Source organism: Callospermophilus lateralis, chromosome X (assembly GCF_048772815.1).
Source record: "Callospermophilus lateralis isolate mCalLat2 chromosome X, mCalLat2.hap1, whole genome shotgun sequence".
Lineage (NCBI taxonomy): Eukaryota > Metazoa > Chordata > Mammalia > Rodentia > Sciuridae > Callospermophilus > Callospermophilus lateralis.
The window spans coordinates 12248496-12262643 of record NC_135325.1 but is presented as its reverse complement, the minus strand read 5'-3'; the positions used below and the strand labels follow the sequence as shown (position 1 = coordinate 12262643).

Genomic DNA, 14148 nt, shown 5'->3' with positions numbered 1-14148 from the left:
CTTGTATGACTTGACTTAGCCAAAACAAAATTTCCTGGAGTCCTAAGGCAGCCAACCACCCCGGCAACCCTCAGGTAGATAAAAGAGCCATGTCTGGGGCCAGGGGCGAAGAGAGAGAGATGGCTCCGGCGCCCGGGCGATGGCCGCCTGCGGCAGCTCAGCTGAAATGCAGCGGAAACAGCAGCCAGTCACGGGGCTGCGGGAGGCAGAGCAGGAAGGTGGCGCTGCGGCGGAGCGCCTGGAACCCGAGCGCTCATCATGGCGGCGAGGGCAATGGCCGCCGTAGGGAGCGAGCACGCCCCTCCGCGCGCACACGCCGCCGCGCCCGGCCTCCGGTGCCCGTCACCGGCACCGCGGCCTCCGCCGCCCGCTCTCCCACCCCCCCTCACGGGCTATAGCGGAATTTTCTCTCCAGATACCGCTTTCAAGATGGCGGCTCCCCCTCCCGACAACCCCCTCAGTCGTTCCCTGCAGCAGGCGCCGAGCCGCCGCCATCTTGTCCCCCGTCCCTCCCCCCCTCGCCGATATTTACATAGCGAAAATCGGCCCGGCCGGCCTGCGGCCTTCACCTCACGCCTGCAGCCTTCGCCTCCTCGCCAGGCCTCGCCCCCGCGCGGTGCCCCGGGTCGGCCGCGGCGCCCACCCGAGACCCCTCAGCCTCCTCCCGGACCTCCGGGCAAACCTCCCCCAACCCCCGCCCGCTTACGGAGAGCGTCTCCGCCGCCGCTCGGGGCAGCCGGGCTCCTCCCCGGGCCTAACTGCGGCCTCCTCGGGGCCTGCTCGGCGCCGCGCGCCACGCCGCCCGGCCTAGCGCGGGAGGGCGCCTTGCGGGCCGCCGACCAGGCCGGGACCAGGCCGCCGCGCGCGTACTAGGCCCCACGGCCGCGGCGGCGCCCGGGACTCACCGGACGGGCGTGCAGGCGGTCGGCGACGGTGGCGGGTGCTGCAGGCCGGCCTTTCTCTGGAGCACTGGGCCGGGCTCCGGCTGGTGGGGCGGGCGGAGGGAGGGAGGAGGGGCCGAGCTCGGAGCTGACAAAAAGCGGCCCAGCTCCCCGGCACGGGCCCGCCGTCAGCACGTCACGTCACCGCCCGGGAGAGAGACCCAGGAAAATGCGGAAGGGTAGACAGGCCCCCTCCTCCGCCCGGTGGGCCCCCCTGGCGCCCGGGTCCGCGCCGCTTACGCCCCGCAACCGGGGAGACCAGTGGCCTCGCTGCGCGGGGTCTCCTGCGGCCTGAGTCTCCGTGACAGCGCCCCCCTTCTTTCCACCTCCTCCGCGCTCCCGCCCGCCGCCGCCAAACACGCGCCGCTGCCGATGCCTTGGCCGTAAAGCCCGCGCAGGGCCGCGGTCCGCCGAACCCGCGGTGAGGCAGGCGGCCCGGGCCGCCCCCCACCTTGTTCGTGGGCCGCGGCCGCCCCCCGGGGGCCTCCCGGGAGACCTACCGCCTCTCCGCGCTGGTCCTGGCCGAGGCGCCAGCTCGAGTTGTTTGCAGGCCCTCAGACCCCCGCCCTCAGTAAATGTGTTTTCTTCATCCCCGCGGCTGGGGAAGAAGATAAATTTAGCAACCCCCGACGTCCCCTGCCTTCCCTTTAAAAAAAAGAAGGAAAGAAAATCTTTGAAATAAAATGAAAATGGACTTGCCAGTTTAAAATGGGTGTGCGGGCAAGGCGAGGGGGGAGAAGGGTTACCCTAGAGCAACTACCAAGCTCTTTAATTTTTTAGTAAATAAGCATTCAATCAGAGAACCAAACTGATTTTATTAGGTCTGTGGGGGGGGTGAGGAATAGGTTACATTTTGAAACGGGTTTCGCGCATCGCAATAAGTAGGAATTTTTAATGGTATATTTTATATATACCTGTGTTTCAAGAGTTTGGGAACCTATGAAATGCAATTCTGGTATCATTGTTTCATAAATACATTTTCCACATTCTTCCATATATATCTAGGAAGTGGCAGAATAGGGTAGGGATTTCTTTTTAACTCCTTAAACAAGCCTTTTAAAAGTTGAAAGAGATGGACGGGAGATAAAATGTATGTGATTGAACAAAGTATTTGTCAACTTTAAAAAATGTGTCGAGTTTTCCCCAGTTTAAAATGTTTATACTGTTTCTATACTGAACTAGGGACTCAGATACTATGTTTAAATGTTACCAAGAAAAAGTGTCGTCTATGTTAATCTGGAATCCCTCGTGCTATACTGCAAACAGCGCTAAATGCTAAAGGCATTTTTATACAATAAAGAATACAAAATTAGAAAGCAAGTAATATGCTGACGTGAAATCTCTTTAAATTCAGAGAAGGCTTGAATTTTAGTGGCCTGTCATAAGGCTTTTTAAAAAAACTCCCAGGGTGCAAATTGTCCCTTCTCTCAGATACTTTACAGTCATACAATGCTTTCAAAAAGGAAAAACAAAAGAAGCAGCATAAGAAGAAATCTCTGGGAATGGTCATTTTTTCCTCTCAGGGATTGAGTGAGGTTTTTTTTAGTGATCAAATTTCCTTTCAGATGTGATAAATGATAACATATCTTCCTAACAGTAGGAAATTCCTTCAGGCTGCAATAGTCTGTAGTTACAGAAAGGTAAATAAAACTAAGTAACACTGTTTCAAGTAAAATAAGAAAGCCGGGTGAGGTGCACGTGCTTGTAGTCCCATCTAGGGCGGAAAGCTGAGGCAGGAGGATCCCTAGAGTGCAGGATTTGGAGGTAGCCTGGGGCAACACAACGAATCCCTGTCTGGTCTCAAAACACTCGGGGCAGGGGTATGTTTGGGAATCTAAATCAGCCTGGGGTCAGTCAGCACCGCCAAAAGAAATACACATACGTATTCGAGCAAGGCACACGTTCAGAGATTAGATCTCATTGCGTTGACCAAGCTGGTCTTGAACACTTGGGCTCTAGAGATCCTTCCTCATCAACCTCCCCAGTAGCTGGAACCACAGGCTTGTGCCATGCCAGACTGTGATCACTTTTTATACATAAGGAGAGTATAAGTAGGTAAGTGCCCTGGGTTAAATTAAGGGGAAAAAAATGTTTTGTTTTGTTTAAAGTGAATGTTTGCCATTGTGGTGTTGCATGCCTGTAGTCCCCGTGGCTCAGGAGGCTGAGGCAGGAGGATTGCAAATTCAAAGCCAGGCTCAGCAACTTAGGGGGACCCTGTATCAAAATAAAAACTAAGGGCTGGGGATGTGGCTCAGTGGTAAACTGCTCCTTAGTTCAATCCCCAGTACCAAAACAAAAACAAAACAAAATAAAAAGTGAATGACTGAAGGAGTAGCTCAGTGGCAGAGCACTTGCCTAGCATGTGCAAGACCCTGGGTTTGATTCCCAGCACCCTACACAAAAAGGGGTGGGGTGGGGAATAATTTGTACTTCAAATCCATTTATGGAAGACAATAAAGAACATTGTTAAACAGAGTGTTAAAAGAACTGTGATTTAAAAAAAAATTTACTGGAAGTACACTTAATATTATGATAAAGTGAAAATGCAAAGACAGTGTGAACAACAAATCATTTGGTACTATAATTTATACAGCTTATGAAAGTACAGTTGGACCTTGAGGCCACCTAAGATCACTGAAAGTATTTGGCAATCAAGCACCAACTGATTAAGCTCAGACATCTTACAGTTTACCTGGGTCTAGATACTTTCTATCATGGTTTCAGTATTAGGGACCTACAGAGTCCCCCCGGGTGTAGGCAATAAATAACAAAGCCTCAGTGCATGCCTTTGGGGTACTTGAATAAGGAGGCTGTATGGCAGAATAACAACATTCTTAAGTGCTTTCATTTTCTCACTTAAATAAACACACAATAAAAGGAAAATTTAGCTAGGGAGATTGAGAGCAGATTGGTTCAAAAGCATATGCTATGAATACAAAATAGCTGGTTTCAAAGCAGTCAAAAGAATTTTGATGGTGTGCTAAAATTTATTTGTTCCTTCAGAGCTGTTAATGTATATCAGATAGTTAAAAGCATCTACTCAAGGTTTTGACAGTGTTTTAATAACTTAACTAAAAATCTCTGACATATTTATAGGTGCTTGAGCCAGAAGCAACACAAGACTTTTCAATCATTTTTCCAAAGAAAGATTAGTCAGAAAAGAAGCTGTCGATTTGCAATCCCCATCACTCAGTGATGGGAATCCAAATAGGAAACAATAAGTTATTGGTCTATGAGAAAATATAGACCCTGAATAAAATTATGATAATGCATTATTTTATTTTTTTTTTTTTTTGTTTTGTTTTTGTTTTGGCACTGGGGATTGAACCCAGGGCACTTCACCACTGAAGTACATCCCCAGCCCTTTTTTATTTTCTATTTTTATTCAGAGTCTCATGAAAAAAGTGCTGAGGTAATGCGTTATTTTATATCCCAAAGGTTAAAAAATATTTACTTTCCCCTAGAAAGGCTCTATTTTTATTGATCTAAACATGCCCTATAAAAATTAACTATATCTGATACCTAAATTATATTTAACATGAGCAAGTTGTATCTTCTGTTGGAATTCAGTTGGCTATAATTAATGCTAAGTAAGAATTTTTAATCTGAGTCTTTAAGCTGTACACCTTCCCCAAGGAATGTAATTTTAAAATAAACAATGACTGACAATTAGGTGATTTTCAAGCAGTATTTTTTATATGACTCATTAACTAAATAAGACATTGTTTAATTCCTGAGTATCCTGAATGGCCAAATTCTACCTCAGGGATTATAAATTACAGGACACAGCAAACAGACTAGCTCTGGTAAAGAAATAAACATCAATACTGAGGTCTAGAAATAATGAGCAGCAGCAGGGAACACCCCTGGTGCCCAGATGGGGGCCTCTACAATTTTCCATTGAAGGAACCAGGGCTCCTTGGAGAAATTACATGAGTCCTGGGCTGGAACAAGAAAGTACAAGATGAGCCAGGAACATCTCATACCAGAAAGCAAGGGAAAAAAAAGTCAAAGCTTACTAGGAATGTGTCAAAAGGTCTCTGGAGCCAGTTTAAAGACTCCAGCTGGCTAACATTGAGAAAATTTGAATGTCAAAAGAACAATAATTGCTGTGGATTTAAAGAATGGATATGTTCATGAATTTATGAGACTTCAAAAAATGATCAGCTAGTGATAGTTGCACAACGTTTTAAATGTACTAGAAACTACTGGCTTGTATGTATACTTTAAAATGTTATTTTGATGGTATGTGAATTATATTTCAAATTTTTAAAATGATCACCTTTGGGGAGTGCTAGGAAACCCACTCATTACTTTGAAAACTGGTAACGGAAAAGATGAAGCACTTAATCCTATAAGAACTATTCGTCACACTGACCACATCATTCACAAAGGAAAACTTTCTTGTAATAGTATTCTGATACTTGAAGAAGGCCTGATAGAATTAGAAAATCACCATTTTGCAACCACTAAATGAATTAATAATAGATCTTGGCAACAATAATCAATGGCTGCTAAGCCAAAAGGCATTCAGATATATCCTCATGACAGAAATACACAATGCCACTAGCCAAGAATGAAACAAACCCGAGCTAGATCAACCCTCTCGCTCTATCAATTTACAGGAAATATAGGGGACAGAGAAATATATTAATGAAATCCATAGATTGTGATTCACAAAATCCAGTTGGGAAATTATAGGGCAAATGACCTACTTTCTTTCACAAAGAAATTATAAGAAAAAAAACTGATGGGAAAACCAATAGATTAGAAAAACCTTAAAAGATATGTCAATTAATAGCAATGTAGGAACTTCATTTCAATTTTAATTCAAACAGGCAACTTTAAAAATTGATGAGACAATCTCAGGGATGTGAGATTGTCACATATGGATGTGGATTGTTGTCAACACTGACTGTATATAGGTTGATATAAACAAATTATCAATTCATTAGGTGTAGTAATGATGTTTTGATTATATCTAAAAATAAGTCCTTATCTTAAAATATAACAACAAAATATTTGTGGATAAAATGATACAATATCCAAAATGGCCTTCAAAATAACATGAGGTAGGGCTGGGGATATAGTTCAATTGGTGGAGTGTTTGCCTGGCATGCACAAGGCCCTGGGTTCAATCCCCAGCACCTCAATAATAATAATAATAAATAACAACATGAGGTGGAAGAGAACGGAACAGGGGAAGAGAGTAAAGTAGATAGGGCATATAAATGAAACAAGATGAGCCATAAACAGACATTGTTGAGACTAGATGATAGGCATATGAAGATTTGTTATATTATTTTCCTTCTGTATATATCTGAAATTTTCCATGGTAAATTTAAATATATATGTTACAGAGAGAGAGAGAGAGAGAGAGAGAGAGAGAGAGAGAGATATTAACTTCAAATTTCAAAGAATCTTTGAAGTAGACAGAGCATTGCAGATATTGGTGCTTCCTTTCTCACTTTTCTGTGGATCATACAATACTACTTATTTTCAAAAATTTAGCATAGTCAAGCAATAAATAAATAAAACTAGACCATATTTTTTTTCTAATTTTGAGACAGGATCCTGCTAAATTACCCAGACTTGTCTCAAATTTGCAATCCTCCTGCCTCAGCCTCCAGAGTCATTGGGATTATGGGCATACATCACCACGCCCAGCTAAAACTAGACCCCTTACAATTAAGAGAATAGCCATGTTTTCCAAATTTGCAAGGGAACAACACCTTGCTAAAGATGAAGGTTCACAGCCCCCAACTCCTAGAAATTCTGATCTGGTAAGTATGATGGTTAATTTTAATGTGTCAATTTGATTGAACTAAACGATGAGGAGATAAAACATATTTTGGAGGTGTGTCTGTTGTCTGTTAGGACATTTCTGGAAGAGATTAGCATTTGAATTAGTAACTGAATAAAGAAGACTCACCTTCACCAATGTGGGTGGGCATCGAGCAACCTGTTGAGGCAGAAATAGAACCAAAATTTAGAGGAAGGGCAAATCATCTCTCTTCTTCTTGAGCTAGGACATCTATCTTCTCCTGTGCTCACACATCAGAGTTCATAATTCTCAAGCATATGAACCCAGACTGAATTAAACCACCGGTTTTTCTTGTCCTCCCACTTATAGATGGCAGATCATGGAACTTCATGGCCTCTCTGAGCACGGTTTTTCTATCAAGAAAATTCCCCTAATAAATCTCCTCTTATATAGCTTTTGCATATAGTATTGGCTGTTTCTCTGGAAAATCCTAATACAGTGGAATGGGATAGGGCCAAGGAATATGTAATATAATCGGAAGCTCAGGTGATACTCAGACAAGTGGTCCATATACCAATGACACTTCAAGAAATATTAATACATCCTAGGGGCTTTGGGTATAGTTCAGTAGTAGAGTGCTTGCCTAGCATGCAGGAGACCCTGTGTTCAATCCCAACCACAAAAAAAAAAAAAAGAAAATATTAATGCAGCCTTGTAAAAAATATTTAAACATCCTTATAAATGCCTCTTTGCCCATATCTATAAGAATTTCTCTTGTAAGTATAAAAAAGTAAAATTAGCTAGGTGTGGTGACATACACCTATAATCCAGTGACTCAAGAGGCCGAAGCAAGGAGATCACAAATTCAAGGCCAGCCTCAGCAAATTAGTGAGGCTCTCAGCAATTTAGCAAGATCCTGTCTCAAAATAAATAATAAAAAGGTCTGGAAATATGGCTCAGTGATTAAGTACATCTGGGTTCAATCCCAGGTACCAAAAAAAAAAAAAGTAAAATTGCTATTTATGGCACATTTTCAATATTACTCTCCAAAAGCACTATACTAATATATGTTCCCTCTAGCAGAATAAGAGAATTCCCAATTCCCCATTCCTTGGTCAACTCTTAACAGGCTCATACTTTAATTTTTGCTAATCTGATAAGTGAGAAATGGTGAAATCATTTTTCTTTACATTTCCTTGGTAACAAAGTTCATGGTATCTTTGAATCCTTGCTAGGAAAATCCTTTCCTCATCAGAGAATTGCCTTGGAATACCTTTGGCTGTTTTTCTATCAAGTTGTCTTTTTTTATTCATTTGTAAGAACTACTTTATATATTCTGAATATTAATCCTTGGCTTGTTACAAATATCACAAATATCATTTCCTGGTTTGCTGCTTGTCTTTTAACTGATTTTGGCTAGAATAGTTTTTCAACTTGCACATCACCAAGTTAATTAAAATAACCTAGGGAACTTTTAAAAAATACCATTGTCTGGGTCCTACTTCCAGAGATTCTAATTTTCTCTGGGTGAAATCTTAGGATTGATATATTTTTCAAAAGTTCTCCAAGTTATATATTTTTTTAAAAAAAATATTTATTTAGTTGTAGATGAACACACAGTATCTTTATTTTTATGTGGTGCTGGGGATTGAACCTAGTACCTCACATATGTGAGGCAAGCACTTTTATCACTGAGCTACAGCCTCAGCCCCAAGTTATATTAATGTATGTCAAGCTTCAGAACCATGAATTTGGTGTATTACCACTAGAATTGGCTAAAGAAAGTAGAGTACATCATCACAAGTAGTAAGAATATTTTTTGGTGAAGTTGTTTTATTTTATATACATAGAACTATAACATGTCATAGTGTAAATTTTCTTTTTTACTACGGGTAGGGGTCAAACTTTTTAAAAGTCTTTGGTGCAAAAAGGTCAGTCATAGCTGTGCCCACATGCCTTACAGGTCTCCAGGAGGGTTAAAGACCATCTCCACAGTCGGGCATAGTGACACATGTCTGTAATCCCAGCGACTTGGGAGGCTGAGGTAAAAGGATCAAAAATTCAAGGCCGGCCTCAGCAATTTAGTGAGGCCGTGTCTCAAAATAAAAATAAAAGACTGGGGATATAGCTCAATGCTAAAGTGCCTCTGGGTTCAATTGAAAGAAAGAAAGAAAAAAAGAAAGGAAGAAAGAAGGAAAGAAAAATATCTCCAACATCTTTCTATGTACCTCATAGGTTTGTTGTAAATGAGAGATTTTGTTCTACAATAGTTTCTAACTGGTACTGCTAATGTATAGGAACAACGAAGATCCATAATCCCTTATCCAAAACCCTTAGGCCAGATGTGTTTCCAAGATCAGATTTTTCAAATTTTATAAAACATTAAACTTAAAAAAATAAAAATTGAAAAAAATTAATATTTAAAAAAATTTAAAATACAGTGCATTTGCTGCATATTGTGGAATACTGTCAGATTCTGGGGCAGCACCCAAGAATCAAAATACATTAATATTTCTATAATGAATATTATAAGCATTTTATTAAGCAGAATCAATTAAGACTGTAGATAGACTAAGAGTCTTTTTTTTTTTTTTAATTGAACTTTTTGCCTGTGTGGCCTCATTTTATTTTATTTTTTTTTAAGTTTATTTAAAGAGGCAGGACAATCCCCTGTATTCAAACAGTGACTCAAAGGACAGAAGATCTTTTTTTTTTTTAAATATTTTATTTACATTTTTAGTTTTCAGCAGACACAACATCTTTGTTTGTATGTGGTGCTGAGGATCGAACCCGGGTCGCACACATGCCAGGTAAGCGTGCTACTGCTTGAGCCACATCCTCAGCCCCTAGACTAAGAGTCTTACTGCCAAAGGAATATTGGCACACAAAAAAAATGGTTTCCAGAGTTTTTTTAATTTTAGAATTGTAATTAAGAAATTGTGGGCTGGGGTTGTGGCTCAGTGATAGAGCGTTCACCTAGCATGTGCGAGGCCCTGGGTTCGATCCTCAACTCCACATAAAATTAAATAAACAAAATAAAGGTATTGTGTCTAACCAAAAAATAAATATTAAAAAAAGAAATTGTGAGCCTGCAAATAGATGGTGTATTCTGTAGCCTTGCTGTTTTTTCTTATTAGTTGCAAAGTTTGAACATTCCTTCCAATTTTATGAAAATAACCATATTCCCTAAAAGTAATAACAATCTTAACTTTTCATTAGCTATTTCACTGTGACTTTTCTAATGTATTTCTATAAAGTGGTTCATAATATTCTTTAGCAAGTTTGGAACCTTTACTGTTTCTTTCAGTGTCCCTATTTTCATTCCTATTATTGCCTATTATGTCTCCTATTTTCTCAACTAATCTTCCAAGTGATTAGCTCATTTTTATTCTTTTAAATTAACTTTTAATTTTTGTTGATCTTTTTTTAACATTATACATTCATATTTACTATTTTCTCCCTTCAATTTTCTTTGAGTTTATTAATGTTGCTTATGGAAGATTGGTAATTATCCCCCAATATCTTTCTCTCTTTCCTTCATTATAACGGAATTTTAATTGGACACAGAGCTTCACAGCTAATATTCACATTTCCTGGTCCCCTTTGCCACTAGCTGTCACTGTATGACCAAGTTAGTTCTCACTCCCATAATGGGGAAAGAGGTGTTGCATGCCTCTTCAGGGTCTTGTATTTTAAAAATTATGCATGCACTCCCAGGCTCTTTCCCACTGTTTGATTGCAAAGTGATGAAAACATGATAGTGCTGCTTGGGACATGCAAATGAAAGGCTTATGTTGAGTTTTGCACAGATGCCTGCCAACTCTGGACCTTCCACCAACCACAGGATTATTTCATGAGAAGGAAATACAGTTTCTAGACTTTGGGGTCCCATTGATAAAAGTACTGAATCTATACCCTTTTATCTTTCTTTTCTAAACACTTACATCATAAGTTATAAAAACCTTTTCTCCTCAAATAAATGCATTTTATTTTATAAATGCACTTTAATTTTTTTCTAAATACCACTTTAGCTGTATCACACAAGCACTGATAAATTCTGCTTTGCTACTATTCCATTTTAAATATTTTTAAATTTTCATTTCAATTTCTTTTTTAACCCAGTCATTATTTTAAAAATATCTTAAATATCCTTGCAAAGGCAGATGTGATGTTGTGTGCCTGTAGTCCCAGTTACTCAGGAGGTTTAGGCAAGAAGATCGCTTGAGCCCAGAAGTTTGAGGTCAGCCTGAGCAACAGAGTGAGACCCTGTCTCAAAAAAAAAAAAAAAAAAAAAGCCCCTACCCCTACTACTGAAGCAGGGAAAGGTTGTGTTTTCATATTATTTATATCAAAATTTGATTTTTTGAAACCAGAGAATGTGCTTGATATCAGTGCTGCTCAAACGATCTGCAGTGAAAACCAAGCTTTTTATTTTTTTCTTAGTTAATCTATGAACTTTATTGATATTTTCCATTTCTTTTTGCAATCAGCACTTCTTGGTCCTGACATTTTAATTAAATTTAATTAAACTTGCTTCTAAGGATTATTTTCAGATTCTCAAGCTGCATCTGAGAAGGTGAACTTTTTGTAAAAAGGAATAACAAAGAAACATCATAGTGCATTTTTCTACCCATCTATGTGCTGCCTATAAAACCATATCTCACAGTTAAAGTAAAAACTCAGTAAAAATAGTCAACATTATTATGGTGTCTAACAATATAATAATATTACAGCAGCCTGCCATTGTCAGCAGGGGATACTTTTCCAAGATTGTACAGTAAATCTCTGAAGCCATAGATAATTCCAAATCATATATTACATATATGTGTGTGTGTGTGTGTATATATATATATATATATATATATATATATATATATATATAGTTTTTTCCTGTACTTATTGCACACCATGGCCATAACTTTTACAGTTTGAGGTACAACAGCAAAATTAAGACTAGCTTTTAAAAATTTTTCCAATCTACTGTACACTGGTATTTCTTTCTGTACACAAAACATAATTAAAATAAATTATTAGAAAAACAAAATTTTAAAACGACATACAAAATACGAAGCTAAATTTTTTACTAACAAAGACAGCAGACATAAAATTATTCATCAAATGTTATAAAGTTTTCTAAACACATTCTCTCAATTTCTATATTTATCTTTGTCACAAACGAGTAACAAAGAGTTCATTGACTGGTATCACTCCACAAATCATATTTGTAATAACATAGGCTTACATAATATGTATAACATAAAATATTATACATAACTAACTTACATAATGACCCTTCAGTTAACAACTTTTGCCAAAGTACCTCTTGAAAATTATACCACCTTTTGAACAAAGGTTCCTTTTTTATCCCATAATGACTCCCCCCAAAAAAAATTAATATACTAAAAGAACTTGTAATTCAACATTACACTTTAAGGCAAAAATATACTCACCAATAACAGGACATACGAATTCCTAGTCAGAGAATATCATATGGAACACATTTGGATTGTGCCCTGTGCTTGAATGAACCACAAATGTTTTCTGCTTATTTATTTCTTTTAGCACACAGACATCAAGCAAAAGAAATAAACACCCCAAATTGAGAACAAAACAGGAAGAAGCAGCTGGCAGAACTGTGGAAAGTTTTGTAATTCTCGCAAAGGTGAGGCAAGCCAAGGACACAGCAGGAGTCTGACTGAGTAAAATTAAAGTTTCAGTGTAGTCTGAATTGTGCATACAAGATTTCTAGGTGCCTGGCAACAGAGCCCCCACTTTTGGTGATATCATCATAGTAAGGGAAGATTCACATGAAAATGAAGTTAGTAAAAAAGAGAGTCAGAGTGTTACAAGATCTAATCTGGTGAGGAGTTTGGGTTTTTTTACTGTAAAGAATGACTTGGTGGGTAGAAAAAATGGACTGTGAATCAAAGGGTTAAACTGAGCCTGTGCTCTGGAGCAGAGCTTCTCAAACTTTGATGTGCATACAAATCTCCTGGGGATGCTGTGCAAATGCTTATTCCGATTCAGTGGGTTCAGGACAAGGACTGAGAGTCTCTCACGTGATACTGTTGGACGCTGCTCCTCTGAGCAGAGGGGGTTCTGGGATTCTGCAGAGCTTTGCTTCTCCAGCCAGCTTTGCAGAGTCTGAGTCACTGGTAAGTCACACACTGCATGTCCTTGCCAGCACTGCTGCTAGGGAGACAACAGGGGCTGGGAAATGGCAGAAACCCGTTCCCTCAGGTGGCCTGTAGGAAGGGGCTGGGCTTTTGGAGGCCAATGGCTAAGATTCCTCCCTTGTGCCTGATGTGGCCCAGGAAGGTTGGGAGCAGCACAAGGAGTCAACTTCTCTTAGGATTACAACTTTTGCCCAAGGTCAGCCCCCAGGAGCTCCAACATTCAGAGGTGGGGAAGAGAAAATTCTGAGATGAGATATCCAGAGAGCAGAGAACGCAGAGAACGAAGCACCAGTGCACAGATAACAGTACTTGCTGTTCCAGCCAAGGGAGACAACAGTGACATATTTTAGAAAAAAAGATTTTCCCAAGCTTGAGAAAGATCTTTATCTGCAAACTGAAAGAACTTACCACATTTCAGGGAGAATTAACTCCCTACACCTAGACACGTTCAGCAACAAGTTTTTACTACAAAAGGAAAATCTCCTACAATGATTAAGAGGAGAAAATCATTCTTTCCTGAGCGCTGGCCTTGGGTTTGGCACACTGCTGGGTGCTTCCTAGGAATTCTCATTCAATCCCCCCAGCAGCCCCAAAAAGAGGCAGTGCTGGCCTTGAAGTCAACTGGATTCAGGAGGTGACTGGGTTTAGGAATCCACGTTGCCAATATTGTGGGGATCCCTTTGCTCCCTAGCTGCTCAGCCTTTTTTTTTTTTTCCCCCCAGTGTGATGCCCAAGTCTCTCCAAATGCAGACAGGCTTCCTGGAAAACAGCACAGGCAGCTCAAGACCCATGTTCTCCTAGCCCCAGGAGCCCAGGAAAGGAGGGAACATGTCTCCCTCCTGGTTCCCTATAGGTCTCCAGTTATCTTCATACTATGTGCTCACACTTGTTGGCTACCGGGCTATAATTGGAAATGCCACCAGAATTAAAAGGTTGGAGTGAGAAACAAACAAAAGGGAGAAAGGATGGTTTGGGCAACAAACGCAAAGGGTGCATGACAGAGAGGGCCCGTGAGTTGCCCCCACATTACACATGATGACAATAAAGATTAGAGGTCACATATCCAGTAGGTGGGGGAGCCAGGGTACAAACTCCACAGCCCTTAACTGATCCTCTGTAAACGAACAAGCCAGTTTACTTTCAGAATTCTCTGCAACATTAGCTTTTTTTTTTTTTTAAGAGATCCACATGAAAGTTTATTTGTCAAAGCTAACTGATAAAGACCATCTCTCTATAGAGAGAAGAGAGAGGATGTAACATTAGCTTT

General features: G+C 40.5%; 1 protein-coding gene across 5 annotated transcripts in view; it reads right to left on the bottom strand.

Annotated features, from left to right (window-relative positions):
• Positions 1 to 12218, bottom strand: part of Zfx (zinc finger protein X-linked) — a 61542-nt gene extending 49324 nt beyond the window's left edge. For 4 of the 5 annotated variants that reach the window (XM_077106745.1, XM_077106748.1, XM_077106749.1 and 1 more), the window contains exon 1: positions 906 to 988. The gene's annotated coding sequence lies outside the window, so the exon portion shown is untranslated. Of the gene's footprint in view, positions 1 to 905; positions 989 to 12155 lie in introns of those variants that run through there. The other variant, XM_077106746.1, reaches the window with a different exon arrangement.
• Between the last annotated feature and the right edge of the window lie 1930 nt (positions 12219 to 14148).